The 27,500-nt window shown below is 33.7% G+C and overlaps 1 protein-coding gene across 9 annotated transcripts in view; it reads right to left on the reverse strand.

Moving 5' to 3' along the window:
• The window catches only part of LOC136825792 (5-hydroxytryptamine receptor 1-like), a 777,757-nt gene that overhangs the window by 150,391 nt on the left and 599,866 nt on the right, over positions 1 to 27,500 (reverse strand). For all 9 annotated transcript variants that reach the window (XM_067082759.1, XM_067082723.1, XM_067082733.1 and 6 more), the window contains exon 3: positions 8,499 to 8,548. The gene's annotated coding sequence lies outside the window, so the exon portion shown is untranslated. The remainder of the gene's footprint in view (positions 1 to 8,498; positions 8,549 to 27,500) is intronic.

The following is a 27,500-nucleotide window of genomic DNA, read 5'->3' on the forward strand; positions in this document are numbered from 1 at the left end:
ATCTACATACCTACAGTAATACAAAGGTTTGAAAGCACTAGGGCATTCAGACATCCAAATCCTTTCACAATAACCCATGAAGCAATCGCATATACAGGTCCAAAGGGAATTTCCCATAGCTACTCCATCTATTTGATTATATAATTTACCATCAAAAGTAAAAATGCCATCAGCAGTTGCTAAATGTAATAATTTTTGCAAGTCTATTTTATTAAGTCCAAACACTGATAGATGGTTTTCACATATATTATTAAGAATAATGTCGGTTGTTTCTTTTGATGGGATATTGGTGAAAAGAGAGGTTACATCGAAACTAGCCATTATAACATCTTGGTTAAAATTGAAAGAGCATAATTCTTTAACAAATTTGGAAGAATTAGATATGTTAAATTCACCTAAAGTTAGAGGGTTTAAAACTGGAACCAGAAACTTAGACAGGTTATAACTAAAAGTACCAATTGAGAAATAATAGGTCTTAAGGGTTTCCTATTTTATGTACCTTAGGCAGACCGTACAAATAACCAGGCTTAGACCCTGAAGCAAATAAAGAGCTATATGTAGCTTCCCCAATCTTATCTCTCAGACCTCTAAGCAACCTATTTAGTTTGTCTTCTAATTTCAAAATGTGACTCGCAATATCTACATTTAAAATCCTAAATTTTGTATTGTCAGAGAGTATTTCATTAATTTTTATCTAAATAATCAGACCTATTCATTAATACAACACCCCTACCTTTATCTGGCTTGGTAATAACTATACTATTATCGTTCTTAAGGTTACGTAAAATATTGATTCTGTCTTTATTTAACTGATTGTCACCCTCCTTTTTTCGATTAAAATTTTTGAAGGTATCGTTTGCAATTACGGAAATTTTGCTAAAAAGTGAAGTAAGGGTTTCACTGCCAAAAATGTCACAGCCTCTCAAAGTTGAACATAGTTTTTCAAAACTTAAAAAATACTTAAAGAAATTGAATTTCATGGGGATCAAAGCAAAATCAAGACCAAGAGAAAGAACTTCCTTTTCATCTGTTGTTAAATTTCTGTTAGAAAAATTAAAAATAACTTTACTACTATCTATTTTCTTATTAACGTCAACACCGAGATTTCTTAACTTTCTATTGTGTGTAAGCCTAACATCAGCCAATTTTTTCTCAACGTTGGAATCTAAAATCGACGACAAACACTTAAAATCCAAAAAAGAAAGGTTGTTCTTTAAATCCCTATCTAGTGAAGACAAATCTGTTAAAACTACCTCTTTCTTTCGTTTTTGTGCTCTAACCTCAAAGTCTAAAAGTTTAAACTGCCATGAGAGATAAGTTTTTCGTGTTGTGGAAATCCCTGGAATAAACCTTAAATTTAATGAAATTAGAATAACACGGTAATCCTTGCAAGTATTCAGAAATCGTATGTCTTCCTCAATCTTCTTGGATCTATAACGAACCTTCTCAGTCCTTCAAACAGACTGGACCTTTTAATTTCAGAGTCGCTGACTATTAAAAGATGAAGCCGGAATTGAACAACAACTCGTCTGGTATTCAACTAGCTATCCTCATAATTTCATAGTAGGTACTCAATTAGGTCGTTAAATATTTTACTTTGTGAGTGGTAGTTTGTTTACATTTCACTATAGTTTTATTTTCATATTTTTATGTTTGTGTTTTTAATTTTTTCGTTATTTTACGTCTCACCCTTTTAGTTTGTATTTACTTGTTCATTTTATATTTCGTTAGTATTTTTGCTGAAGATTTATTATGACAATTCATTTTATTGTAATTTTATTGATTCTCATCCTTGTCGGTTTTCAGCCTGATGATGAGGTTTATACCTCGAAAGCTTGTAATAAAGAATGTTCTTCCCTGGTCTTGGCAATATTATTTATCATTAGCTAAGATTTCCAAGTAGCCGCCCAATTACCGAGACTATTTTGAGACGTTATGGCCGCTCGACGTTACAGCTGTTTAGACGGACTGAGAAGGTTCGTTATAGATCAGAAGATTGAGGAAGACATACGATTTCTGAATACTTGCAAAGATTAGCGTGTTATTCTAATTTCATTAAATTTGGGTTTTATTCAGGGATTTTCCACAACACGAAAACTTATCTCTCATGGCAGTTTAAACTTTTAGCTTTGAGTTAAAGCACAAAAACGAAAAAAAGTGGTTTTAACAGATTTGTCTTCACTAGATAGGATTTAAGGTAACCTTTCTTTTTTGGATTTTAAGTGTTTGTCGTCGATTTTTAGATTCCAACGTTGAGAAAAATTGGCTGATGTTAAGCTTACACAATTAGAAGTTAGAAATCTCGGTGTTGACGTTAATAAGAAAATAGATAGTAGTAAAGTTATTTTTAATTTTTCTAACAGATTTAACAACAGATGAAGTTCTTTCTCTTGGTCTTGATTTTGCTTCAGTCCCCATGAAATTCAATTTCTTTAAGTATTTTTTAAAGTTTTGAAAAACTATGTTTCTGCTTTGAGCTGTGACATTTTGGCAGTGAAACCCTTACTTCACTTTTTTGCAAAATTTCCATAGTACAAACGATACCTTCAAAAATTTTTAATCGAAAAAGGAGGTGACAATCAGTTAAATAAAGACAGAATCAATATTTTACGTAACCAAGAACGATAATAGTATGGTATTAAGCCAGATAAAGGTAGGGGTGTTGTATTAATGAATAGGTCTGATTATTTAGATAAAATTAATGAAATACTCTCTGACAATACAAAATTAGGATTTTAAATGTAGATATTGCGAGTCACATTTTGAAATTAGAAGACAAACTAAATAGGTTGTAGAGGTCTGAGAGATAAGATTGGTGAAGCTACATATAGCTCTTTATTTGCTTCAGGGTCTAAGCCTGGTTATTTATACAGTCTGCCTAAGGTACATAAAATAGGAAACCCTTTAAGACCTATTATTTCCTCAATTGGTACTTTTAGTTATAACCTGTACAAGTTTTTGGTTCAGTTTTAAAACCCTTCTAACTTTAGGTGAATTTAACATATCTAATTCTTAAATTTGTTAAAGAATTATGCTCTTTCAATTTTAACCAAAGATGTTTATATTGGCTAGTTTCGATGTAACCTCTCTTTTCTAATATCCCATTAAAAAGAAACAACCACATTATTCTTAATAATATATGTGAAAACCATCTATCAGTGTTTGGACTTAATAAAATGAACTTGCAAAAAATTATTGCATTTAGCAACTGCTGATGGCATTTTTACTTTTGATGGTAAAATTATATAATCAAATAGATGGGTAACTATGGAAAATTCCCTTGGACCTGTATATGCGGATTTAGCTAGGTTGTGAAAGGATTTGGATGTCTGAATGCCCTAGTGCTTTCAAACCTTTGTATTACTGTAGGTATGTAGATGATACTTTCCTTGTGTTTAAGGAATTATCACATGTTGATTTGTTTTTTGAATATTTTAATTCTCGTCACCCTAACATTTCTTTTACTTGTGAGACGGAACAGGATAATAAGTTGTCATTTTTAGATGTACAGGTATACAGAAATAGTGGCAAATTTGAGACCTCTGTTTATAGGAAAAGTACTTTTACTGGCTTGGGATTGAATTACCTCAGTTTTTCGCCAAAGTTGTATAAGATGAACTCAATACGCACTTTGATTAATAGAGCCTACAATGTTTGTTGTGATTTTAATTTATTTCATCAAGATATGGTTTTCCTCCAGAATTATTTTTCTGAAAACTCATATCCCATTTTTGTATTTTACAAAGTTCTGAAAAATTTTTTAAATGAAAAGTTTTGTCCCAGACCGGTGTACAGTACTGCTAGTAAAGATGTAAAGTACATTAAATTGCCTTACCTTGGTCATAGTAGCTATATGGTCCGAAAAAAAGTTACAAGAAATACTTAAGCATTGTTTCCCTCAAATCAGTTTCCGGTTTGTTTTCTGTAATCCTTTTACAATAAGATCACTTTTGAGAGAGAAGCCTACTCTGCCTGTGGACCTTAATTCCTGTGTCGTTTATTTGTTCACTTGTTCGCAGTGTGGTCTGCGATACGTGGGATCCAGTTCCCGCTGGCGCAGACACAGAATTTTAGAACTAGGTTTCCCCTTTCCAAACCACCCTTTTCTGCCATTAGAGAACACAGTTAAGCACAGGACCATCCTTTCACTGACCTGGATTTTCGGGTACTGTCTTTTTGTTCAAACAGACTGGACCTTTTAATTTCAGAGTCGCTGACTATTAAAAGATGAAGCCGGAATTGAACAACAACTCGTCTGGTATTCAACTAGCTATCGTGTAATTTCATAGTAGGTACTCAATTAGGTCGTTAAATATTTTTACTTTGTGAGTGGTAGTTTGTTTACATTTCACTATAGTTTTATTTTCATATTTTTATGTTTGTGTTTTAATTTTTCGTTATTTTACGTCTCACCCTTTTAGTTTGTATTTACTTGTTCATTTTATATTTCGTTAGTATTTTTGCTGAAGATTTATTATGACAATTCATTTTATTGTGTATATATATATATATATATATATATATATATATATATATATATGTATATAAAAATGTATATGTCTGGGCAATATATATATATATATATATATATATATATATATATATATATATATATATATATATATATATATATATATATATATATATATATATATATATATATATTATATATATATATAAACTTCTTCTGTACTTTTACCATCCACTGTACCGTTCATTGTGGATCTTCCCCGTTTCCATTTACCTTAATTATGTTACTGTTGCTCACCTTTACTCCCCATTTTTAGTTTTCTCTAAAAGAAAACGATAGATCTGATATGTGTCTGTCCGTCCGCACTTTCTTTTTGTCTTCAATCTGAAAAACTACTGAGGCTAAACTGCAAATTGGTATGTTGATCGCCCACCTGGAAGTAGTTTTAATTTTATGAGGTTAAAGTTAGCCCTTGATCGTTCTGGCACCGCTATCTTGCCAAGAACACATGCCACCACCGGGCCGTGGCTAAGTTTTATGGCATCGGTAACATCTAAATGGGCAGTGCCGAGCGGTTTCATGAAAGGATTATACGCTGTACAAATAATATTGCGCCGAACACTTCAGCGCATTGTTTATATTTTTCATTGTAATCTTTAATGCAGTTTCGGCAGTTTCTCGTTAATATCCAAACTCACTTAATTTTAATTCTCGCAAACTATATCCGTATCAATATTGAACAACAATACAGAATACACACATTTATATATATATATATAAATATAAAAATATAAATATATAATATATATATATATATGTGTGTGTGTGTAGTATATATATATATATATATATATATATATATATATATATATATATATATATATATATATATATATATACATACATATATATAATTTATGTATATATGTAAACACACAAGAGGGAAAGTTAATTTACAAGTAAGGACTGTGGGAAATTGTCTACTTTAAAGGTATGGTCCCGCGGAAGGTCATGCATGAGCGAGGGCTCGCATCCATTCCTAAAAATATCTGGACCATTTTTTTCGGGCGGTCGTGTAACAAGGACGGCAGCTGCTAAGTCGATTAAAGGTGGCCGTGATTTTTTGATTTATTTATTCGAGAGTATTTTTCTACAGAGGAGAATTTTTTTTGACAGAAAACGAAAATTTATTTGTCATTTAGTTATGCGTTTTTTTGTGGACAGAAGTACATTTGATGCAGTATAATTTGTCTAGTTTAACAGTGAATTGTCATAAATAGAATATTACAGAATGTTTTTACGCTAAATGAGAACGTGCATATTTTTTAAAATTGTCTTTTTTTTTATTGACAGAAGCACACCTGATAAAGTGTAATGTATTTTGTTTAATAATAAAATGTGGTAAATAGAACATTGAAGTTGACGTTCTCAGTCGAATGTGTACATTTTTGCAAATGAAAAAGAAGTAAATCAAAGAAAAAAAAACAGCAATTATTATAGGAATTTATAAAAAGTATATGGTTTCAATAGTAATTTCAACACTAATTTCCTCTCGGTTTCTGTACAGTGAAGAACCAAATTTTAAACACCTGTAATTTGTGACTCCCGAAGTTGTTGTCATTCCTTTCGATCGAGGTTTTAACCCGTAATATCAGGTTTATTTCGAACAAAATAATTACGGCATCTGTTGTTATATATTTTAGCCAGTAACAACAAAAAAATGGTGAACAACAACAAAACATAATTTTTACCAGCAACAACAATTTTACTAGTTGCTATAACAGCTACATATAATGTACAGAATAATGTCATCGTCGTGGAAAACAAGCCAAAAGATTGAGACAAACGTGCTGTAATAATAAGGCAAAGGCACAAGCAACAGTAATATGAACAGAAATAGCTGCAATTGGAATGTGAATTCAAGCAATGGACATGTTGAAAGGTAAATGAATTGTATCGTCTTGTATTACAAACTGCGAGTGTTATTGTGTGGAATTAAGATTCCGGGAATATTGTAGTGGCTCAGTGTTATGTGACATGAGCGTCAATTAATGTACGTGGGATAGTATCCTAATTGAGTAAAATGAGACCAGTTGATGCAGAAAATAACTCTTACGAGAATAATAATAATAATAATAATAATAATAATAATAATAATAATAATAATGAAGAAATCCACGGTGATGTCAGTTTAAGTAATATATTGAAAAATAAATACAACATGAGAATTTTCGAGAACTTGCTTGATTTTTTATTAAAAGTGTGACTAAGACAGTGTAGTTATTATCCAAGTTAAAATTTAGATTTTTCATTAATAATAATAATAATAATAATAATAATAATAATAATAATAATTTCAGTGAAAAAATAGTAATAATTAAGGAAATGTCAACGGCAACGATATGTGAATACTAGAAAAATAATAATGAAAAATTAAATAAGAAGCGATAGAATCTCACGAAGAAGTATTTGTACCAAATGCCTTTGAAGCGGGTGCGATGCGCGTTACGTAAGTCTCAGAATCAAAGGCATAACAATAGGATTTCCGCCTCTGTGACCAGAATAGATCTCCTGAGACTATCGCTTTTGTGTGTGCTCGTGAAGCTAAAATCATGCCAGTTTGTAATCTCAATATTTTATGTTTCGAATATTGAGTTGGCTCGTGACTTTGATAAAATCAAAACACACACAAGGTTGTTCAGAACTTTATTTATACTTAAGCTCTTGCTCGTTTGATAAGATCTCTGTTGCGAATATTTGTGATGAGAGAGAGAGAGAGAAAGAGAGAGCTCAATTTGGTCGAACTGATAATTCTTAATACACCACGTGTAGGCTACCTGGTTATTTACAACATTGTTGCTCGTCAGATGGCCTGATGTTCTCTTTCCTTACATTGTCAGAAGCTTGCAGAACTCATGTCATTGAACTTAACTTTGCAACTCTGTGTGTTTGTGGTAAAGAAGTTGCCAGAGAGGGGGCGCATTGTTTATTGTACCGTTATTTTGATTGCAGTGATGTCTAAAATTATCATCATGCAGTTCTATTATTCCCATGGGGAAAATAAGAAAATGCAAAAAAAAAAATACTGAAAATCGTGAAATAAATAACAATTAAAAGAAAAAAAATTACGGATTAAAACCCCCTGTGAGCTCATCATATCTCTGCTCGATAAAGCGGTATATATATAATCCGCGGTATATCGATATATAGATATATATATACAACCTACGTATATATATATATATAAATGCTGATTTAATTTGGTTTTCAATATACATATACGGATATATGCGCAGAGGTTTATAAATATCTTAATTTTAGACCAATTATATATAAATACAATTTGGATCTGTATTAAGATGTGTTTTGCTCTTCCCCTGTCAGTCGCTCAGTTTCGGTGAGCTCTTGTTACATTCCAAGCTAATAAATGCAAACAGCAAGTCAAATAAACAACCATATATATTGAATATATAATCCTCGTATATATATATTTTGCGATATAATATAGCAACAGTTAAATCATATAAAGCCCTATCTACAGGATCTAATCACGTTTCGATATCATCTTTCTATATCTTTTATAAGTAAATATATATATATATCAAAATATATGACGCTATCACAAATACGTTCCGTTCATATATATATTTATATATACATTCATATATATAAGGTCTAACATGCTGTGATAATATATATATATTGTAATATATTTCAATATCTCAGTTTTCTTCCAAATGTATATAAAGTCGTACGAATGAAATCCGTACGAAAGAGGAACAATAAACGGTACGTAAAGTGTGAACATCTTATATATATATATATATATATGATTTATATATAAATATATAATCAAGACGAAACGTACGGTTTTGGATTGACCCAAAGTAATATGACCTTTCAGATATGTTGAAGAAACCCACTACGAGGGTCCATTTCACGACGCCCTAATAATTTTATATACCAATGAGATTAGGAGCCGTAAATCGAGTGTGAATGCATTGAAAAATTAAATATAAATATTTACCTCTTAATCATATGAATTTCATCACCCATGACGCAGCGTTCATCACAAATCTGGAAGTAAAGATGAGAAAATTATATAAACTGGCCTGTGATATGGTATATGGTGAATATAGTAACAAATTTCGAATTGATGTAAATATTACGTATCCGTGTAGGTTTATAATATAGTTTAATTTCGAAGTCGCTATATCTTGGAAAAAACTTACATTCAATTGGATGCAAAGCCCACTGTTTAACGCTGTATCTACAGCAAAGGCCAAGGTTTGAATCCTGGCCGGGCCACTGGAATTGCACTTAACGAACATAATAATTCCTTGGGTGAAAGTGGAAAAGCTGTTCTCGATGTATAGTGAATTGATATTAAATGATGCTTGTGGCTTTTATATATATATATATATATATATATATATATATATATATATATATATATATATATATATATATATATATATATATATACATATACATATACGTGTGTGTATAATTATATTCATGCGTTAATTTGTTTCTGTATTTACATTTACTGTTATTTTTCCCGACGGATTAGATGAAAATATTCCAGTTTAAATTCCCATTTTTTTTTTTTTTTTTTTGACACCATCTCTCTCTCTCTCTCTCTCTCTCTCTCTCTCTCTCTCTCTCTCTCTCTCTCTCTCTCTCTCTCTCTCATACCTAATAAATAAGGCCCTCCTTCGGCTTACTCAATAAATTGTTATTAATCGTGGGCTCGGTTTTCTTTTAATACCAGAAAACTATTTAATGTCTTTTCCAGTATTTATACTCTTTATACTCGACTACTGCAACTGAAAGTTAAAAAAAAAAATCCACTAAAGTCCCTAATGAGCGTATGTCCCTTTTTATTTAAAATCCCACATTGGCTTAATGAATTAAAATCGAAATTATAAACTTTCGGTTAAAGCGTGTAATGAAAAGAAAAAAAATATTGATAAAACACACAACACTTTTAGAGTGTAATGTCATGGCCAAGAAAAAAAAATTCAGTTATAAGTGGAAAGAGACCTTCGTAATATCCTTTTGACCTCCTTTTCAGGTGAAAGTGACTTCTAAATATACATTCACATATAGAGGAAGAAATGTTATGAAATGAGAAACAAAATACCCACATTATGGAGAGCTTCTCTTAATAGATGTTACTGATTTTGAAATTTCATCTTGAGCCGAGAGATATCACGATACTTAGCTGGAAAAGATTTCCAGTCTAGTGATGTGAAAAGGAAATTAGAGCAATCTGACTGGATAGCTCTTAGATAAAAGTTCTTGACTTTCCGTCAGCGTTTTTAAGAGGATAATGACCAACTTCTCCCTCACTGACGACCGAGTGGCACGTGTGCAAGTGTAAGTGAAATGTTACCCAAACAGATCCCACTTAAAATAAAAAATAAAGATATAGACCTAATGCGTAAACGGAGAAGAGGCATAACCAACTGGATACCGCTGAGGAAAAATAAGTAAATAAAAATAGACTAAAAATAGACTTTGCCACGCACGCAGAACAGGTATTAAAACCAGGGCAAATAAACAAAAGCGACTGGACAGCATTCCACAGGAGGAGTAACGAATTTTCGTCAAGTGAGAACAAGAGAACACGTATTTGTTCAGCCACACACAGTCGAGGCCCATTACTCGACCCTTCAATGGTCGACGCTCCATTCGAGTGGATTGTTTCGATGGTGATTTTTTTTTTTCCTTTATTTTGCATAGATAGGCGCCTGGTGCTCCAGTTTTGCTTGTTGTGGTTTTTGTTTGTTAGTTTGTTGCTGATGATTCGTTTATTTACACCGTGTTTTACATTTAACGCTGAAGTAATTCGTAAAGGTGGTATTACGATTGATGGCAGTAGACACAGATGAAAGTTCTTCTTCTTCTTATTCTTCTTCATTATTATTATTATTATTATTATTATTATTATTATTATTATTATTATTATTATTAACAAGCAGCTATCTTAGAGGTATTATGATCAACACTAATGGTATTAGTAACAGCAGTATTGCTAGTGTTATATTATGAAGATGATGCCATGTTAAAATATGGCATCATGTATCATAATCCATTAATTATTCATGATTCATTAGGTAGCTAATACTCCTTATTAATGTTTAGCGTCCATCTATCAGTAAGAGAGTTCTGAATATTGAGTAGTTTGTACCTAGTAGCACAACCAACGTAAAGAATGGTAAGAGACGACCGTTATGTTATGTCTGATTAACAAAAGTACAACGTGATTTTCTCATGGAAATTATTTCTGTCTAAACATTAAAAGCATTTGCATCAAACATCAAGATGTGGCAGTACTAAATTTAATAAAACAAATATGCTATCAGTTCACTTTCATACACCAGCATTCACTGATCTGAACAGTGTTTTTCAATTATCAGTTAATTTGTAACACTAGTCTGTTGAATATGCCAGGGATGTTTGGACATAGACTATTACCCCCTACGTGCTGAAATCTTTCCCGACTCAAATTGGAGCATGAGTTCCAGATGGTGTCTCATATCATCTCGGCTCCACTCGAACCTTGTTTACAAAACAAAGATCGTTGTAACACTGTGGCAGGTCCCGCTGCTTTTTTATCGCCCTTGAAGGTTCCGCTGCCTTTTCTAATCGCCCCTGAAGTTTCAGCTCCTTTTCTAATTGCCCCTGAAGGTTCCACTGCCTTTTCTAATTGCCCCTGAAGTTTCTGCTGCCTTTCTAATTGCCTCTGCAGGTTACGTTGCTCTTTCCAACTGCCCCTGAAGTTTCTGCTGCTTTTCTAATTTCCCATGCAGGTGCCGCTGCCTTTTCTAATCGCCCCTGAAATTTCCGCTGCTTTTCTAATAGCCCGAGAATGTTCCCCTGCTTTTTCGAATCGCCCCTGAATGTTCTGCTCCTTTTCTAATTGCCCCTGAAGGTTCCACTGCCTTTTCTAATTGCCCCTGAAGTTTCCGCTGCTTTTCTAATTGTCCTTGCAGGTTCCGTTGCTCTTTCCAATTGCCCCTGAAGTTTCCGCTGCTTCTTTATTAGCCCTATGAGGTTCCCCTGCTTTTTCGAATCGCCCTGAATGTTCTGCTCCTTTTCTAATTGCCCCTGAAGGTCCCATTGCCTTTTATAATTGGCCCTGAAGCTTACGCTGCTTTTCTAATTGCCCCTGCAGGTTACGTTGCTCTTTCCAACTGCCCCTGAAGTTTCTGCTACTTTTCTAATTTCCCATGCAGGTGCCGCTCCTTTTCTAATCGCCCCTGAAGTTTCCGCTACTTTTCTAATAACCCCAGAAGGTTCCCCTGCTTTTTCGAAACCCCCCTGAAGGTTCTGCTGCCGAGTCTAATCGCCCCCATTTCTAATCGCTCCTGTAGATTCTGTCGCCTTTTCTAATCGCCCTTGAAGGTTCCACAGCTTTTTCTAATCACCCCTGAAGGTTCCGCTGCCTTTTCTAATCGTCCCTGAAGGTTGTGTTGCTTTTCTAATCGCCCCTGAAGATTCTGATGCCTTTTCGAATCGCCCCTGAAGGTTCTGCTGCTCTTTCAAATTGCCCTGATGGTTCCACTTCTTCTCTAACTGCTTCTGAAGGTTCCGCTGTTTTTGCTAATCTCCCCTGAAGGTTCTGCTGCCTTTTTCAGTGGCCCCTGAAGATTCTGTTGCTGTCTCTAATCAATCCTGGAGGTCCTACTGCCTTTTCTGATTGCTTCTTAAAGTTCTGCTGCCTGTTCTAATCACCCCTATAGGTTCTGCTGCCTTTTCTGATCGCCCCTGAAGGTTCTGCTGCCTTTTCCATTCGCCCCTGAATATACCATTTCCTTTTCTAATCGCCCCTGAAGTTCTGCTGCCCTTTCTAATTGCCCCTGAAGGTTCCGCTGCCTTTTCTACTCACCCCTGAAGATTCTGCTGCCTTTTTCAGCAGCCCCTGAAGGTTCTGCTGCCTTTTCTAATCACCCCTGAAGTTTCCACCGCCTTCTATAATCGTTTCTGAAGGTTCCGCTGCTTTTCTAATCGCCCCTTTGTGCACCACTGCCTTTTCAGATCGCACATGAAGCTTCCACTGTCTTTTCTAATCGCCCCGAGTCCATCGCTGCCTTTTATAACCGCCCCTGTAGGTTCCGTTGCCTTTTCTAATCGCTCCTGAGTTTACCGCTGCATCGTGTAAGCGTCCCTGAAGCTTCCACTACCTTTTTAATCGCCCCTGAGTATACCGCTGCCTTTTCAAATCACACCTGAAGCTTCCACTGCCCTTTCTAATCGTTCTTGAAACTTTCATCGGTAAATTTTTCACATGTTTTATCATTCATCATCGGATATTTTTCATCACTGATCATTGGTGCCTTCTTTCAGATATTGGATAGAGTATTTCGTCATATTTCACAATTTAACATTTTCCCCGTATATTACACTATGTCATCAGCATTTGAAGTATTAAAATTCATTATCGTTATTTGCGGAATTTCTGTTTTTCTGTATCAACTATCAATTATGAAGCGAAACTGAATTAATTTAGTCACAACTGAATATCACGTTACTAAAGGTTCAATTAAAGCAAGCTATGCAGTGATTCTTTTGAAGCCTCAGCTTTTAACCATAGAATACGGCATGTTAGTTGCGGATTTATTTTTTCAGTGGAGGTGGGCGGATATGCGATAGGTGAAATTAGTGTTAGCCGCCATTTGAAAAGAAAAGATGCAGAGATATATGCAGTATATATATATATATATATATATATATATATATATATATATATATATATATATATATATATATATATATATATATATATATATATATATATATATATATCATAAATATGTGTGTATACACTCCCTCTCTCTACACACACCCACACACATATATGTACAGTATATATATATATATATATATATATATATATATATATATATATATATATATATATATATATATGTATGTATGTATGTATGAGTATATACTTAGAAACGAATAAGTATGAGAAGTATCACTAAGAATTGAATCTCACTATGTAACCGAAAGAAATACATGATATAACAAAATATTCAAGAAGTGAAAGGAATTGCATATTTGTGGCTTAGTAGGCACGAGATGGTGCGAATCAAGGAATACTGAGATACTCACTATGGTTCTGAGGAGTCTTACTGCATGCAAAAGGCAGAAAAATTTGACTTGGTGTTATAGGTTAGGCTACTTGTGGTTGTGTTAGGTTGTAATTTTGTTAATTCTAATTTTCAGTGCCCTTTGATAGGTTGTGTCATAGGTTAGGTTAGGTGTGCCTTGGTTATTATTTTTAATCTCCAGCGCTGAAAATTAGATTAGGTGGGGGGCGCCCAGTGGGGTGAAGCCCCCCGGCCAACAAAGGACTGATACCCTAGGTTAGGTTAGGGAAGGTTAAATACATCCATATATTTTACTCATTCGTGTCTCCCCACCCAAAAACCCCACTTTCCCATTATTGAGATCCCCCATAATTGTAGGATATAAGGGGCTCCTGTATTTGCGGACGAAACGTTCGAAGTAGTAATTAAAATATGGGAAAGTTATATTTTCAACGCCCGAATAAAAACATCATTTAAATTAAAAATTTACCAATTATTTTTATATACTAAAATCTAGCGGTTATATCTCTACCGATGGTCATAGCGCAGAATGAACTTGTAACCAACTGATGAGGAACTGCACTGACATCCTAATCTTACCTGCCTTGTGCATGATTGCATTAACGTTTAATTATTTTTACTTAGTTTATTTTTTATTTTTATATATAATAGACATTACTGGAAAAGGTTGTATTTAGAAGAGACCCGGTTTTCTTCAGATAAAAAAAAAAAAAGAATTCGTAAATTCCTATGGTGGTTTCGGAGGGAGAGTGGGTAGAGTTTTTAGTGTTGAATAGTAAGAAGAGAATATAAAATCTGCAACTGGTGGATGAGGGAGTGAAAGTATTAACGAAGGAAAGAAAGGGGATTCTTGGGTGTCCGGTTGCTCAACAGGAGAGAATGTCATGTGCAGGCATACACAGTTAGTGAAAAAATTGAGGAGGAAAAGACAAGCAATAAACATAGAGGTATGAAGGTGAACAAAGGTATTAAATGCTGAGAGAAAGACTAATGTAAAAATAGATCTGGGAATGGAGGTTGCATATGAAGAGAATGCAGTCCTTTATAGAGAGAGTGTTAGAGAGAGTGACAATTTTAATGTTTGATGAATGAGGAAGATAGAAAGAAGCATCCGTTGATCACTCACTGCAATATCATACAGTACAAAATCTTCACCACCATCTGTCATTCTGTACTCGGTTTGTTTCATGCTGTCAGTGAGACTCGTTGGAATGTGATGTGGGTTTCTGAAAGCTTGTTTGTAGCGCCTTTTTGTCTGTGGAATGTCTTTTAACACGGTAGTTGAATCGAGTTACCCTCTGATATAGACTAAGACTGTTGGGTAACGGTTTGATCCGTGATCTCTTGGATATCAGCAGATTTCATCTGGATTTTGTGCCTCTCTGACAATACTTCTGGGTCGTGACACAAACCCGGGTACGATCGTTTACATAGCCAATTACTTCTTTTCCTAAATGTTGAGCATTAGTTTACAGTTGCTATGCCAACCCAGTAGTAGCTCTTCGTGTTTCACACAGATGTAGTTGTTATTTATGAGCTTTCTGTTCCACTTTCACTGTGGCGATTTCCATGATGGGGTGATATTAAATAAAACCAATGAATAAATAAAACGATATACTTGGAAAATCGCTGTTAATTCGTTATAAGCAGCTCAAACACAGAACAGACTGTAAGGTGGTACTTTAAAATCTGCCAATCTAATGAGTGAAAAGAACCGCATTAGGCATATCTAGGGGCAATTGTTTTTATGCAGCCAATTATGCAGGAGTCAGTTATCCAAGGGACATTTGGCTTACAAAGGCAATTGTGCGCAGACCAGTTGTTGTCCAGGGGTCAGGTGGCTGGTTAGTTGAAGAGTTACGGGCACGGTTTAATTCTCACCTTTAATCCCATCAACTCCTGATGTCTTTGTTTTTAACTAACTAAATGCCCATCAACTCCTGAGTCTGTATTTAACCTCTTAATTGTCCTCCTTACATCCTTAATAGTCATTTCAACAAGGATTCTCAGACTGACATTAATCCCCTCCACTATGCGCCATTCAGCTCTGTTTCCATTGTGTTCTTGACATTCAACAAACCTTCAAGATATTCTCTCCATCGACCCAAGACTTCATTAATTTCAGACAGCATCTGTCGATTTGAATAATTTACTCTCAGGTTCATTTGTCCATTAACCCTTTTCTCAGCATTTACTTCTCTACAGAACAACTTACTTCCTAAAGTTCTCGCTTATTTTCACCCTTTCCGTTATTGTTATTTCATGAATAAGTTCTCCATCTTCCTGCATAATTGTACATGTTGCTTTTTCATGGCACGCAATTGCTTCATATATATATATATATATATATATATATATATATATATATATATATATATATATATATATATATATATATATATATATATATATATATATGTATGTATGTATATGTATATGTACATATATATAAATAAATTTCTGATATATGTATATGTCATAAATAAATTTCTGTGTGTGTGTGTGTTCATTAATATACATATACACACACATACATACATATATATATATATACATATATATATATATATATATATATATATATATATATATATATATATATATATATATATATATATATCAATCATAAGTACTTCTTCGTTATATATGTTCAATATATATATGAATGTCTTTTCCTGTAATACTACAGTGGCATATGAAAAATAAGAAGGTTTAAAAAACCATATAGTTTTGTTTCTAGTTACAACGCAAACGTCTCCGTAAAGGGTGCAACCTATTCCTGACGTTCAAATATCTAACTGCTCTATCCACCACACATTAATACTACAGAGGTCCCACTCACAACAGACAAATGATTTCAACAAAATAAAGCTTCCATAGTGAAAACATCCAAAAGGCCAAAGCAACTGTTCTAATAATCCTTTCATTTTCCATTATCCCAAATCCTGGTTTGTTAACGTATCAGTTTCAAGATACCGTGTAGTAATTGTCATGACATAGGCGAGACAGGTAGATCGCTCTCGCAAAGAATAACAGAGCACACGTTACAGTTCGGGAATTTTCCTACATATTAGAAATACAGGGCATGTCATTAACTGGAGTGGGGCGGGTTGGTTTTCAAATCCGTTATCTGCTATCATCAATCAAACCAACAATATGAACCTTTGGAAATCGGACGCCATTAGACCCCTTTTGAAAAGATGACCCAAGTTCCATTGCCAAACGGGAGCTAATAGCCAAAAACCACTAGGGAATCAATATCCTTTAAGAAATACCTCCTTAACATATACCTTCATATATATACCATTACTTTCCACCTGTATATATGAACAGGGCACAGAAACAAGTGCCCGAAAATATGGTTTCAACGTTTTATATTATATATATATATATATATATATATATATATATATATATATATATATATATATATATATATATATATATATATATATATATATATATATATATATATATATGACTTTATGTTCACAAGGCCAACTTGGGCACGTTTGGTTGATTGTTTTGTTTCATCAACGCAAACTGTAAATGTGCGCAATCAGTAAGCTACAGTGCTAAGAAGTGCTCACTGGTTTTAATATCCAATTTTAGCATCTACACTCGAAATATATATATATATTATATATATATATATATTATATATATAATATATATTTAGTTGACAATATATATATATATATATATATATATATATGGCTCTTTGTCACAAACCAGCGATATCCAATCAGAACTCAGGACGTCCCTTGGACCATTTAACCCACGCGGCCAGCAATTTTCATTTATGTTAAATTTTTTGCGTTCCACTGTAGTTCTGAGTTCTCGGGACTACAGTGTATTTAACCCTTCGCCAGCAAGTGAGGTTAAATGCGTCCACTGGATTCTGGTGAACTTTGTCCTCGCTATCAACTAAAATTCCCCCTTCGGTAACATATCGCTGTTACATAAGATAAGGTTTGTACACATCCTTATCCATAATTGTAATTTCTACAATCAACTTCCCCTATTTTTAATTATGGGCTGTTTACGTATGCGGAGTAAATACTCTGCAATTATCTACTTTACACAAGAAGCCAACCATTTCTCGGAGTTCTCAGACGGTGGAATGTACCATGCTACTTTAACACTGCCTTCGTCCCTTAGTTCCCTTGGTCGAAGGGCACACACACACGTACACACTCTCTCTCTCTCTCTCTCTCTCTCTCTCTCTCTCTCTCTCTCTCTCTCTCTCTCTCACACACACACACACACACCCACAAGTAAACTGGACCCTTCTTGCAGATGTATACACAAGCACACCCTCGAGTGTGTATTCAGACACACACAGACATATTGTATGTGTATATATGCACAGTAAATATATATGTATGTATACATACGTAAAGTTATATATATATATATATATATAGTATATATATATATATATATATATATATATATATATATATATATATATATATATATATATGTGTGTGTGTGTGTGTGTGTGTGTGTGTGTGTGTGTGCGCGTATATACACACTTGTGGGTGTGTTTGCGTATACATCTGCAAGAAGGGTTAGTTTACTTGTATGTGTGTGTGTGTACCCTTCGACCAAGGGAACTGAGAGACGAAGGGTGTTAAAATAGCATGGCACTATCGTGCATGAAAGTCCGTTCCCGTAGCCATTCAGAGAGTGAACAGGAATCCGCTGGCTATAGGAAGGAGTGGGAAGCAGGGATTTTTCATGAGCATAGGGTCAAGTCTCCATATTCTAATATCGTTAAGAAAGTGATCGTAAAGTTTTTGTTGGCGATACTGGGTTTGAGTGTGAAATGTGCAGTTAAGGAAATATGCGAAATGAATATGAGAATAAAAGTGCTTAGGAAGTCATATTCATGAATTAGTATTTCCTATAGATTATTGTATCTTATCAACAGACATGACTGTCCACGAGATCGATACAAAACGTTTCAGCAACAGTGTTTACGGTGGTGTTCTATTATCTGCCAGCCACCTCTTTAGAAAAAAAAATACTAACATTTATAGCAACAAATTAGCAAAATTTTCAGTTCACTGACGTTATTTACGTAGCAACCACAAACTCCTGCTGGTGCATCTTTCTATATGTAAACATTCATAGATCAGTTTTATTTAGTTATATTGCGTGGTTGGACCAACATCCAGAGTGAAGGTGGGCGGTGTGGGTGATGACAACCGAATGCCAGTTTATAGACGCTTACAAATTATGGCTATATATATATATATATATATATATATATATATATATATATATATATATATATATATATATATATATATATATATATATATATATGTGTGTGTGTGTGTGTGTGTGTGTGTAATTTTTTGAAATACAACATAAAATGAAAGATTCGGATACTTTCACCAATGTAACACATTCATATTCTGTATGATGATAGAAAAAAAGAAGCAGAGAAAAAATAATAAAAGCACAGAGATAAAGATAAAAATTTATATGAGGGAGAGAAAGGGAGAGAGACAGACAGACAGACATACAGACAGACAGAGCGGGAGAGAGACAGACAGATAGAGAGAGAGAGTGTGTGTTTCTGGGTAACTAGCGAATGATTTTTTCAGTATGCATTGTTTGGTGGTTTTGTTGGCGTTGTGCGGTTACAGCAACGAAAATACGCTGTGAATTGAATAATCTTTTACCTGTCTAATTGAGATTATTGTATGCCTCACAAGCACTCCTCGCTATCACTCAGCCACGCAGGTGTTCATAGAAAACCGCCTGGATAATTTGAAAATCATTGTGAGGCGAACAATGTCCAGTCTGATCACCCGACTGAGAAACAGCAGCAATTCGCTCAAACAAAGCATCCTGACCAGTGACGCAAGAAGATCTAAATTGTGGGAAAGATGGAATAATGAGTCGTTTGTTCCTTAAATGCCTTATTTTCTGTTTTTGCAATTATGAAGTGTCATCTCCAGAATCTGTCATTATTATTATTATTATTATTATTATTATTATTACTGTCTTTAATGTCATTGTAGAGTTTTGCAATTTTCGATATTCGTATTTAGCCCTCTGGACCTGACCTCTGTAACCACCTAAGGACCCCAGATGGAAATTAATCGTCTGCAATCTGTATAATTTTTTTTTTTTTTTATTAATTACTGTAATTACCATTATTTTTATTTTTTTCTATTCCCATATAATGTTACTTTATGTATCTAGATTGTGTGTATTGTATTTGTATATTCATTACCATTAAAGATTATTATTATTATTATTATTATTATTAATTATTATTTTTTATTATTATTATTACAGCTTTAATGTCATTGTGTTTTGGATACGTATTTAGCCCTCTGGACCGATAATTATTTTTGTATTATAATGTTTATTTTTTTTGTATCTAGATTGTGTCATTATTTATTTTGTATATTCCACTTTGTGTATGGCCGATAATTATTTTTGTCATGCCGCATCTAGAGTATTGTATTTGTTATTCCATTATGAGCCGCATTAAAGATTATTATTATTATTATTATTATTATTATTATTATTATTATTAATGTAGGATGCCATGGTCATGAAAACTGTTAATCCACAAACAATATTATGGTGTTGACAATATTCAAATTAAAGCAGTATATACCAAAGTTTTAAGGACGACGCTACCCATACCTGTGGTAAGAGTATATACCTTTGGTAGGAGGTGACTTGGGACATGTACAAATGCCAGTGCAGATTATAGAACACCACTGTAAGCACTGTTGCTGAAATGTTTTGTATCGATCTTGTGGACAGTCATGTCTGTTGATAAGATACAATAATCCCAAGGAAACACTAATTCATGAATACTGGCTTCCTATAAGCACTTTTATTCTCATATTTATTTCGCATATTTCCTTAACTGCACATTTTACACTCAAACCCAGTATCGTCGACAACAAACCTTTACGATCACTTTCTTAACGATATTAGAATAAGGAGACTTTACTCTATGCTCAAGAAAAATACCTGCTTCCCAATCCTCCGTCCTGTTCCCATATGCCCTTATGGTGCGACATCTGCTGGGCCTTCCACTAGTTACTTGTTCAACTGCTCCGGTGTTTCATTGTCATCGGATTCGTGCTCACTCTCTGGATGGCTAAGAAACGGACTTTTGTGCACGATAGTACATTTCACCGTTTGAGAACTTCGAGAACTGGCTGGCTTATTGTGTAAAGTAGATAAATGCGAAGTATTTACTCCGCTTACGTAAACAGACCATAGTTAAAAATAGGGGAAGTTGAATGTAAAAATTACAATCGTGGGACACGGATGTGTACAAACTTTTATTTCATATGGTCCCGTAAACAAACTGCTCCCGATGATTTGTGCCAAGTTACCGTGAGAAAAAAAGCACCATAGCCTGCTCGTTAACTTTATGACAACACAGCAATAATCTCATTATTGCATATTGCTGGTCCACTCACTCGGGCACACACGAATAACATTTGCGTTAATTTGCCTGTATGTGCGGACACAGGTGCACATTCAAACATATGCTGTTGAATTAACAACACATTTAGTCTCTTGATATATCCGACGAGCTACTTACAAATGCCCCTGCTCGCTAATTATTAGCACAAAAATTCATCCACGTTTAAACACCCACGTGCACTCCCACTCTCAAATCTTTCAATACAGTAACAGACTAATTCAGTGTGGCACGTATCACCGTGCAGCCCACATGTGGACAAACGCACATACACATTCACACGCACATGTGCAATTAAATTCGTGGTACCAAACTACCCATCGATAGGATAATGGACTTCATCCTGTCAAGTGCTTTGACCTCCAACGCCGCTTCATATCCTTACCCATGAAGGGATCAAGGTCTAAAGAATACGGGATATCGTGGACTACAGGTTTCTCGGACTTTGAATAATGCAGTTTAAATGTTCTTTTATTTGGGATTTAATTCACAAAATATATGAAATACACGATGATTAAAGGGCACAAAAAAAGGGAGAGAGAGAGAAATGAACACATATACTCATCCTCACTCACGCTTTCATATATATATATATATATATATATATATATATATATATATATATATATATATATATATATAATATATATATATATATATATATATATATACATACATATATATACACACACACACACACACACATATATATGTGTATGAGTGCATATGTATATATATATATATACATATATATATATATATATATATATATATATATATATATATATATATATATATATATATATATATATATATATATACATATATATATATATATATATATATATATGAATGAATTTTATCACAACACCGTGATTCATATACAAACATTAATCTACAAACGTCCTTTAATATCCAATTCGCTCTACCTCGGAAATAATATATTTTCATATGTGTTACCCGAAAGGAATTTTGTTTAGTTGATAATAAGTTCGTCGTCTCGTGGGCAGAATCACGGAAGACAAGAACTCAGGACTACAGTGACGCATTAAACCACACGGCCATCAAGTGAGGTATATTATTTCCGAGCTTACATATATATATATATATATATATATATATATATATATATATATATATATATATTGGATATATAAAATATAGAGTTTGAATTGGATATTAAATTATATATATTATATATATATATATATATATATATATATATATATATATATATATATATATATATATATATAGGATATTTATATATATTATATATATATATATATATATATATATATATATATATATATATATATATATATATGTATATATATATATATATATATATATATATATATATATATATATATATATATATATATATATATATATATATATATATATATATATATATATATATATATATATATATATATATATATGGAGAGAGAGAGAGAGAGAGAGAGAGAGAGAGAGAGATTCTCATTAACACTTTTTCTCTTAAGAACTATATAATTTTCCCACTTGAGGGAAAAATGTCAGGTGAATCTTTTTATTGATTAATTGCGAAATTTTTCTGATCATGTGCATAATTTGTGATAAATTTACTATTAAAGCCTTTTATTTTTTGAATGACGAAATTTGATGTTTGGTTCCTATTTTTAGTATATTGAGAGAGAGAGAGAGAGAGAGAGAGAGAGAGAGAGAGAGAGAGAGAGAGAGACCTTTTTCAAGCAAATGCAATGACAACTTAGACGGCTTGTCTTGGCATGGACCACTTACATTGTATCAGGCAGTCACCCTATTCAGATAATAAGCGTAATTTATTTCCGAGATGGACAGATTAGCCTCGGACGTAACTGACTGATCTCATACGACTCTGTGTGCAGAGACTGAATTCCACGGAATTGCTGTGACGTGAATCATTAAGAGGAAAACGCATGACACTCCAGCGTCATGCTCATGAAGAAGCTTGCCACGCATTTTCATTGTCTCTAAAAGAATGTTAGTTAGATGAAGAAATGTCCCTAGTGACAGCATGTTTTATTCATAGAATACTGTGGTCAGTGATATTTATATATCATCGTCTTTAGTACTCATGATCCTTAGAGTTTAAAGTTTAACCTTAATCTGAAGAAGGTGCAGGAAATTAATATGTGGTATTTAGGATATTTAGGGAAAGGAACCATTTGGGTACGTTCTCATAAACTCCTCTTATCTTCGGTGATCCAAGGTGGGAATAGTGTATCTGGTGATTAATCGATTGGTGTTAGCCACAGGCGGCGTGAAGAGAGAAACAAAGAAAAATACATTTATATTTAGAGAAAACTAATGTGGGCAATAAGGACATAGTAGAGGTGGTTCTCACGTCCACAGGATTGAAACTGTTTGTCAGATTCTCTCTCTCTCTCTCTCTCTCTCTCTCTCTCTCTCTCTCTCTCTCTCTCTCTGAATAAATATGTTCTGTATGACTGCAGTGTGTGTGTGTGTGTGTGTGTGTGTGTGTGGGGAACACGACCACGTCTCTAATGGCAACCACTCCGTAGTATTTAGTGAATTAACAAATGTCTCCAGTTATACGGATTCAAAATTCAGTAGGAAACTTACATTTTGAGACAAAAGTACGGTAATGGTACTAAGATACGAGTGAGGGTATTTTAAAAATCGTTTTGACCCTGTTTCCCTTAGGTTTTTTTATTTTCTCGTCAACACACACACACACACACACATATATACACACATATATATATATATATATATATATATATATATATATATATATATATATATATATTATATGCATATATATATTATATATATATATATATATATATATATATATCTTCTTCTTCTTCTTCTTCTTTTAACGTGCTTTTTCCCATTTATATATATATATATATATATATATATATATATATATATATATATATATATATATATATATATATGTATGTATAATGTGTGGTTATGGCACAGTTGTATCTTGTATTATAGAATTTCCTCAATTAAGCATGAGTTCTTCAGAAAAATACAAGCGTAGTAATGGTGTCCCAAACGTGCCATGTTTCCCAAGTACAATGATGGCACGTCATAATTAGAAATAGTGAAGGGCTTTAGGATCATCTTTTTTTTTTTTTCAAGTGAAAGCTGTGTGTGGATCTAAAAAAAGATATTCCAAATTCCGATGGACTATAAACCAACATTGCTAGAATTGTCATGGTAACTAAAGCAGTGTGCAATAACTTCTGCAAAAGTTCAAATGTGTCCACGGATGAGATCATAGCATTTTGACATTGCAGTTGCTAGATTATATCAGCAGGGATGTAACCCACATTTGGCGACTTTCAACCAGCAATGGGTATCAACGCCACAAAATAGAAAAGTGCATTCATAGAAAAATGATAAGGAAATTTTACAAGAAAACTACCCAGCAAAAAGTACCAGCAATAAATAGGTGTCATCTGCCGTAGTAATTGTTTCTGTGATTAATATAATACTATCAAGTCCTTCAGGATCTGTAGCCACCTAAACTGGTGTTGTTCGTGGTAATGAGGATTAGTACCACTTGTTCCCAAAACAAAGTTCCTCGTTGGGTGAGTGGGTTCCGTTCTCAGCTAGCACTCTGCTGGCCGCGAGTTCGAATCTCTGACCGGCCAATAAAGAATAAGAGGAATTTATTTCTGGTGACAGAAATTCACTTCTCGCTATGATGTGGTTCGGATTCCACAATAAGCTGTAGGTTCCGTTGCTAGGTAACCAATTGATTCTTAGCCACGTAAAATCAATCTAATCCTTCGGGCCAGCACTAGGAGAGCTGTTAATCAGCTCAGTGGTCTGGTTAAACTAAAGTGTACTTAACCTTTGTTCCCAAAAGAGAAAGAAATGAAAATGAACGGGCAAACTGAGGAATATCTTACACTATGATTCAGAATCGGCAACATTTTGTTGTTATAATACTCTTGTAAAGGAAGTTAGTTCAACTCCTCAAAAAAAGTAAAAATCACTGTGAACATTTCCTGGTTACATATTGCCTTCTGTACTTGGATATAAACAGGCGGATGCTACAGTTCAGTCAGTAGCAAACAAAAGCAGAAAGCACACGAAAACGCAGAGTGGGAAGATGATATACATGAATATGGAGACAGAGTCAGTACTAGCACCAATGAAATTTCTACTCACATCCTCTCTTGAGACCCTTCTTAGATGTCGAGAGAGAGAGAGAGAGAGAGAGAGAGAGAGAGAGAGAGAGAGAGGGGGCATAAGTTCACCCATGCTGTGGAGTAAACAGCCCTCTCTTCCAGTCAAGATAATGTTTCACTATACATTATCACCAATAAACTTTTTGCAAACCTTTTAGTTAATTACTCCCATCTCGTGAAAATTATAAAAACACTGTTACTGCATTTATATCTGTAATGAGGAAAACGCACAGACTAATAGATGACATTGAGCACAAAACAATTATTGTAGAATACACCTTTAGTTTTTTTGATAATTACTCTGTACGAAAAACTTTCCCTGATTCCTCTCTCTCTCTCTCTCTCTCTCTCTCTCTCTCTCTCTCTCTCTCTATCTCTATATATATATATCTATACATATATATATATATATATATATATATATATATATATATATATATATATATATATATATATATACTTTAAATATATAAATATGTATATAAATGTGTGTATACATATATACACATATATCACTAAGTCCACTTCGGAAGGTGAGTGAAAACCGGGACTTCCGACGTGGACTTAGTGATATTCTCAAGCACGCGTTCCTTCGTTCTGTATTGGACACACATATATGTATGTATATATATACACATATATATGTGTATATATATACACATATATGTGTATATATATGTGTATATATACACATATATATACATATTTATACATTTAAAGTTTATATGCGTATAAGTCCATCTCCTATTAAACTGCACCGCATAGTGACTTGCAAAATTATCTACTTATGCACCTTTTCTGAAAGACTGTTGCCTTGCAGTAATGTTTTGAAGGCCATCATCTTGCAGGCTAAAATCTCTGTCTAATAATATCCATCCTCAGAAAAGTAAGTCCGAGAAATCTTGAAATCGTTAGGACCTTTGCTGTAGACTTTATGACTATGCAGAAAGGTAAGCATACGCGCTAGGAGATGGACCTCCTTAAAACCACATTTCACCGATCATTTTGTCTAGGTTTTGTGACGATTTTTTTTCTATATCTACAATTTCGGCGTCATTGGTCATTTGCTATGGTACGGGTTAAAAAGTGAATTGGTTTCCACTCACTGTACTGATTATATTGGAAGGTCACACGAAGCAAAAGGTAGAATGTTATGTTCAAAATAACTTGAAAAGGTGTGAAACAGACGATTCATGTGTCTCGTTACCTCATTTTAAAATCATGAAGTTAGTTTTCACGAGGACATCATTAGGCGACATTAAGCCACATATGCCTTCGGTAAGAACTATTTTCGTTCATCCACATCTACTATTTATATGCATATATAAAGGTTAATGGACCTGCGCTCTTATACCATGACCCCAACAGATGTTATTCATATACTGCGGTGTGGAATGGTACGTGATAGGCCAAAGGAACCACAGACCAAGCGAGCAGGAGCATAGGGCTGTAACTTCTGTACCTGCTGCCCTATTCCAAGTTCGCAGAGGTATTAAGGTAGTGTGACATTGAAAAAGCTGTCGCGCCTTCGCATAACACGAACTCGAGATGAATGCAGAAAAGTGGTCGGAAATGACCTTGAGCTACCATGACTACAATATATATATATATATATATATATATATATATATATATATATATATATATATATATATATATATATATATACATATATATATAGTATATATATATATATATATATATATATATATATATGTGTGTGTGTATGTATGTCTGAGTATGTATGAATGTGTCAGTATATATCTATACATGTACATACATACGTACATAATGCAAACACTCTGTTTCCTCTTTTAGAGGGGCTAGCAATACAATCGTTAAGCCTTCCACTTCTCAAAAAGTCTCCAGGAATGAGGCTGCTAGACTATGCTTTTCTAATTGACAATATGTGCTCAGGTAATAATCTCAGGTAATAATACTCGACTTTATGCTTGTGTAATAGTGTAGATGTTTTATCACGCGGAGCTTTACATCCAGTTTGACAGTCTTCAAATAGAAACTCTGACAGGCGACGGTGAGAAACATTTTTTATATGAAAATTTTTTTTGGATAAAGGAATCTTCTATTTTTACCATTTTCCTTCCTTAAGTGAGTGTCGACGAGCTGTTCCCCTACATCCAGAAAATACTTTTAGTTTTTGGTGTAGAAAGATCTAACGCGTGCTCAAGCGCGTAAACGTGGTTTTACATATTCATAAAGCGTCGCCA

Source organism: Macrobrachium rosenbergii, chromosome 3 (assembly GCF_040412425.1).
Source record: "Macrobrachium rosenbergii isolate ZJJX-2024 chromosome 3, ASM4041242v1, whole genome shotgun sequence".
Classification (NCBI taxonomy): Eukaryota; Metazoa; Arthropoda; class Malacostraca; order Decapoda; family Palaemonidae; genus Macrobrachium; species Macrobrachium rosenbergii.